The following is a 6199-nucleotide window of genomic DNA, read 5'->3' on the forward strand; positions in this document are numbered from 1 at the left end:
TGACACTCACATTTTGTGGAATCTGGGGATATTCTGACATGTCTGCTGAGTGGTTAAAGGATCATAGCGTTGTTTTTTGCTGCTTTTGCCTACTTACAATAAGTAATAGTTTCTTCACATTCCTAAAGAAGAAACTGTCCTCTTTTTTTGTTGTGTGTATGTTGCAATGCAATCAGCACTCGTTGCCAAACTAAAACTTAATGCCAAGAAAAGCAGACATGTTAATCATGTTTTATGCATGTATGATTTTAACACATTTGACTGTGGTAGGAAAACTATACCACAGTGACATGAATGTAACCCAGTGGCTGGCAGGGAGGTAGGAAGAGCAACTTTCAACACTCAAAAACACTATAGCTCATATTAAATGTGTAAGAATGCAAAACATCTAAGCAAAAATAACTGTTGAATAATATTTTAAATATTCACTTAGCAATAAATTATTGTCGGTGATTGAATTATTTAATTTGATTTGCTAGGTTTGCCCAAAGAAATCTGCATGTACCAGTCCATCTTTTGACACATACTAGTTTCTGATTGGCTGGTAGGCAGACAGTGGTACCCATGTTCTAAATTTGTCCTCGAGGTACAATATTTTCAGGTACCAATTGCAACAATACGAAAAATTCACATTATCGTTTAACTCAAGAGTGAAAGTAACCGTGGTGCAAAGTACTCTAAGTTCAGTACAGTTTTGAGGTACTATCACTTTATTTGGGTATTTCCATTGTATAGTACTTTAAACTAATTTATACAAACTAAGTCAGCTCGCAGTGTTGTGGAGTGGATGGGTAAAATAATGTTCTGGGCAGTTTTAATCACCCACTGTAGAGCCCTCTTGACTCCTTTTTGCTAAAATCAACATTCAGCACTTTGGTTTTGTTGCTGATGAGCAGCAGGTTGTTCTCCGTGCACCTCCCTGCAAGACGATTTCCTCTTGTTATGAATTCTTATCATTGTTTGAAACCATTTGAAACATTGATGGTGGTGGTGTCATCTGCAGACTTCACAGCAGACTTCTCTCCATGTTAGGGCTGAGCAGGCCTGGGGCGCTCTGGTGTTGAGCACAAGGGTGGAGGAGGTGTGACCACCAGTCCGAACTGTCGGGGGTCTGTGTGTCGTGAGTCCAATATCCAGTTCCAGAGAGTGGTTCTCGAGCTCAGAGTGCTAGGTTTCAGTTTCATGCAGGGCATTTTGTTGAATGCTGTGGCTGTCTTGAAGCAGGAAGGAACACTCTGCTGTGACAGATCACCACATCATCAACAAATTTACCGATGCATCATTTCACTCATGATGTGTATTCCTAAAGGTTGATGTGGTTCTCGTGGGTGTGCAGTTCCATAGAGCCGAGTAGCTTCATCTGTCCACATTTCAACGGCCTGATGGTTTGACCCTTTTAATCAGCTGGCAGCAAGTAGGCAGGAGAAGTAGGGCAATGTGATCTGCTTGATGAAAGTGGGGACAGGAGAGGACTTTGTAGCTGCCTGCAACGTTCCTGGAAACATGGTCCAGGGTACCGCTTCCTCTGTTGGGGGTGTGGACCTGCTGGTGGAATCTGGCTAAGATAAGTGATATTTGTTTGATTAAATCCACCAGCTACAATTAAAATATCATAGATATAAAACACTAGATGCGAGGTGTAATAATGACTTAACATTCTGGGATGGACCCGTATGGCAGCCATCATATCTGAATATAGTTAAGCCTGCTGTAATATTGGAACCTATGGTGAAAAAGGCTCAAGTAATCTTTATAACCCTTTTGTCCTACAATACACCAATACCAACAGTTCCCTATTTAAAGTAATGACTGTTCCTAGAATGAACCAGTTATCTCCAAGAAAAACATGTAGTAATGTTAATAATAAAAATAATAGTAATAATACCTACATATATACACGTTTCATCAAATTCAACAATACAGTACACAGACACAATGAACCAATCCAAAATCCAAACAACCAAACAAAACAGAAGACAAAATGAACCGAGATAAAATAAAATCTAGAGTGGACATTCTGACATCTGGAAAGCCTGATACACTTAAACGTCAATATCATATGAATATATAATTCTACCATCCTATCGGTCCAGACTTCCTCCTTTGAGAAGAAGTGGCTCCACGACATACAAAGAAGAGATCCACGATCCAGTAGAAAAGGGTTTATCCTTTCAGGCTGTGGAGAAAGCTTCACACGGGATGATATTTGTCACAGTTTGCAGCCACTGATTGTAAGTCACACATATGCCAGTCACAAGTCTTAAGTGTCAAGTCTCAGGCGAGTCCTACATTACTGTGGTGAGAATCAAGCAGGTCAAGCTGAGTCCCTGCAATAAGTGCAGCTCTCATCTCCTCTATGCTGACATGTAGAAAGTGATGCCTGCCTCCCTGGTCTCTCCGGTCCTTTTTGTAAAACCTTGAGATGCTGCACAGCTGACAGCCACAGTTAACTGCCCGCGAGTGGAGATCAGAAACAACAAAGCAAATAACTGACTGCAAACACTCAGACAACAACCTCATCACAAGGTCCATGTAGTAGCTGTTCTGGAGCTTTTTTTAAAGCCAACACGGATGAGAAGTCCTTTAAGTGCTAAGAAAAATGGAAATTTGAACATATGCAATACAATGACACTCAGGCAACTCAATCTATTGATGAAGATAATGAGATTTCATCAAGAGCTCCAGAACAGCAACTAAATGGAGCTTGAGGTCAGACTGTTTTCTCAGCTGCTTTTTCCAAGGTCAAGAATGTGCTGTCTGTGTCAACCCTGAAAAATTGAATATAAATATTCAAGCACAGGCTCTGTTTTCATTGGTAAGTAGGTAAAAGAGCTCTAATGCAGGCTTAGGTGTGCTGACATAGACAATTATATACTCTGCTTTGCATCGTGGCGCTCACCTCCACCTCATTAAATATTGTATTGTATTGGGACATTATGCATTATCACTTACAATTATCCTCTATAGTATCATCTTTACATCTGCAGTGATGGAAAAGAGCTATATATGTTTAGTCAAATGTTATGCTCAAGCACAATTCTGAGATAGTTTTGAGGTGCGTTTGTGTTACTTGCTGCTTTGTTCTTGGCTCCATTTCAGAGGGAGATTTTCAACTCTTTATTCCAACTGCATTTATCTGACAGCTGTAGTTCCAAGTGCTTTTGCAGCTTAAGATTTTAATAGCATATAATGAGGTACAATCTATTCTTATGCAGAGCTCCTCGTCCACACACCACGACATGAAATGATAATTACATTCTTCATAATTAATACTTTGATACTTTGAATACACTTAACAGATTATAATGTGGTTTAAGACTAATGTGTTTTTATGTTGTGGTATTACTTTCCTTGTGTAAATCATCTGATCTGGATGTATCTTGTCTGATTTGTGGACACCGCGTTTCAACAATGTGTCAGTTTCATGTCATGAACAAGAATGTACAGGGGAGGACAAAATAATACAAGACCTGTCAATCTAATGGAACACAATATGATGGTAATGAAATAAATGCCACCTCCGTGATGTTAAAGGACCACTTTTGCCGTGTCAAATACACACTGATTTAATCATTTATAGTGTTGATGAACTGGACTTGGTCTCTTTTGTAAGGTATTTCAGGTATTTGAAGGTAATGTTACTTCAACTCTCTCCTTACTGAGATGCATACCAAGCCTGCAGCATTCGTCATTGCCCAACCCATCCAGCCAATTAAAACATTGTGATGAGTGTGCACCAGAGACACTGAGAACTGTGACTGAGTGGAAGAACATAGCTAAACAATGAGCAATAGAAACTAGACTGAAGAATAGAATCAGTTAGTCAGCACGTGAGAGGCCTGCTGTGATATTAAATGCCTTTTCAAGTACAATGACTCCCTGAATGAAAGATTTGTTTAAGACAGACGCAGAACACTGATAATACAGGGGAGAAGACGCAACGATGCTTCAAACAAGGCTCATATTTGGTTAAATGTTAGCATTTGTTGGCTATAAAAGGTGTTTCTCATCAATATTTTGAAATGTAACTTTTCAGTTTGTGACATACCAACATAGCGGCACATATCTGGTTATACTGTGCTTCCATTAAGCTGGGGGACTCACAAGAGACAAAAATAAACACTGGCCATAATCAGAGCGTTAGAGGCTGAGATAAACTCAGTTTCAGTGTCAAGCTCAAAAACACCAGTTCTACATTTCCAATGATGCAACCCATAGCGTCTATTCGTCTTCCAAGACAAGATGACATCACCAGGGTTGTTTTTTTGGACTGGACAATGATCCTCCAGATAAGACATTAGCTAATGTTAAGTTAGCCTCTTGAATTGGGTTGTGGGTTGCCAGGTTGCTGTGACAGATGGATTGAAATTATTTGTAGTTTGTGGATTGTGTGTGGAGATTGTGTTTCACACACCATCTGGCAACTTGTGTGATGTCAGACAAACAAAACTTACGGATCCATGTATGAGGCTTATTTGGAATAAACTTTGAGGACTGTGCAAATGACAGGAGTGTCCTGGGAGAAACAACAACACAGGTGGGTGCTGGGAGATGGCCATGAAATACGGGAGAAACCCAGGAAGCACATGAGCATATGACCCCTCCCCAGACCAACAGTACTACTTTGGAATGTATTTCCATTATTGCCTCTAAAACGTATTTTATGCAATTACCTTTTTTTATTTGTCTTTTTCATTTATCCTTCCTATTGAATTTTTGGGAAGGCTGAGTAAATATTTTTTCTCTGAGATATGAAACATGCAGCACTGGCCAACAGCCTGATCTCATTGTAATTTATACAAAACCAAAAAAAAAGTGATATTTAAAATCTCGTGTCTATAACCACAGATAAACCACGTGGTCAAGCATAACTGATTTAAACCTTCAGTAAAAGTGACTGAAAACAGGACTAATGTTGTACACTAAGCTTAATAAGTTAACTTCAAAACCTGAATCACAAAAAAACACAAAAGCAAAATTTGAATATGAAGGTGTGTCCATGGGTATCATAGCAGGGGGGTAAGGGCCAGGTTGTGCTTGAGAAAAGAACTGGTTTTAGAGCTCTTGGAAAGCCAACCATCATGGAGAGGCAGAAACATAACAGTGGTTAGATAATGGCACACATGTTCAGACAGTCTCTCCTGGAAGACATTTATTGTGACACACTCAGCGGTTCACATGAAACTGCAATAGACAAGTTTGTCACCTCTGCACAACAGGCCAATCACTGCATGAGGAGGTGAAAATGTATGTTTGCAAGAGGGTGGGGGAGGGGCATCGTGGAACTAACTACCTAGGGTCCCAACATGGGGAGGGTCTTGCAGACGACTGAAATAAAGAAAACTCTGCAATTTAAAAATATGAGGCAGTTATTCTTAGGGTGAATAAATAGTTTCACAGTTATTTTCTGTGTCTAAAACAACTCTGGAGTGTCCCTTCTGAAAAACATTTGATTCCTCAGTAGCCAAGGGTTCGCCCTATTGTCTCCAAACACAGCAATTGAAAATATTGGTTGAAATAATAAAATTAAGATTTAATCTTATGCAGATTCATTTATGAGTACAATGTGAGAATGGATGTATGTATTATTACAATTTTGTATGAATTTGTCATTAGTGATCATAAACCTGATAAAGTGAAACCACTTTGAAACCACTTCTCTGTTTATCTGGAGAAGGCATGTGCCATAAAATTAGTTCCAACAAACAATCAGTCCTGACAATCTGCATGCTGAGCACTGATATAGTGATGGGACATTCTTCCCATCTGACCTGAGGTCATCTGCCTAGGGCACTGGGAGGACAGAAACTGAGCCCACAGATTGCTCAAATTCATACACATGAATACAGCATGTGGTCATACACATGTAAATAGGATTCTTACAAAGCTCCACCCACAGAGCTGCAACCTGGGGGATGACGAGGATGAACTTTTGAGTAATGTCCTCTGAATGACTTTGGAGTGTTATTGGCAGTGTAGGTGGGTGAGCACACAGTTTTTCAGAATGCAACTCAGCTAACTAGTATACTGAGCGACAGAAAGGAGCTTTTGTCAGAATATCAGGGCTTCGTCCTCTTTGGATCAGAGGTAGATCCTCGTGGGCTTGAAACTGTGAAGAAAAAATACCTGCTCTGTTTGTCTGTACTTTTAACTTTATTTTACGACAATTTGTAAAACCAGCTGTTAAAGCAGCATCTAC

This window comes from Chelmon rostratus, chromosome 11 (assembly GCF_017976325.1).
Source record: "Chelmon rostratus isolate fCheRos1 chromosome 11, fCheRos1.pri, whole genome shotgun sequence".
NCBI lineage: Eukaryota > Metazoa > Chordata > Actinopteri > Chaetodontiformes > Chaetodontidae > Chelmon > Chelmon rostratus.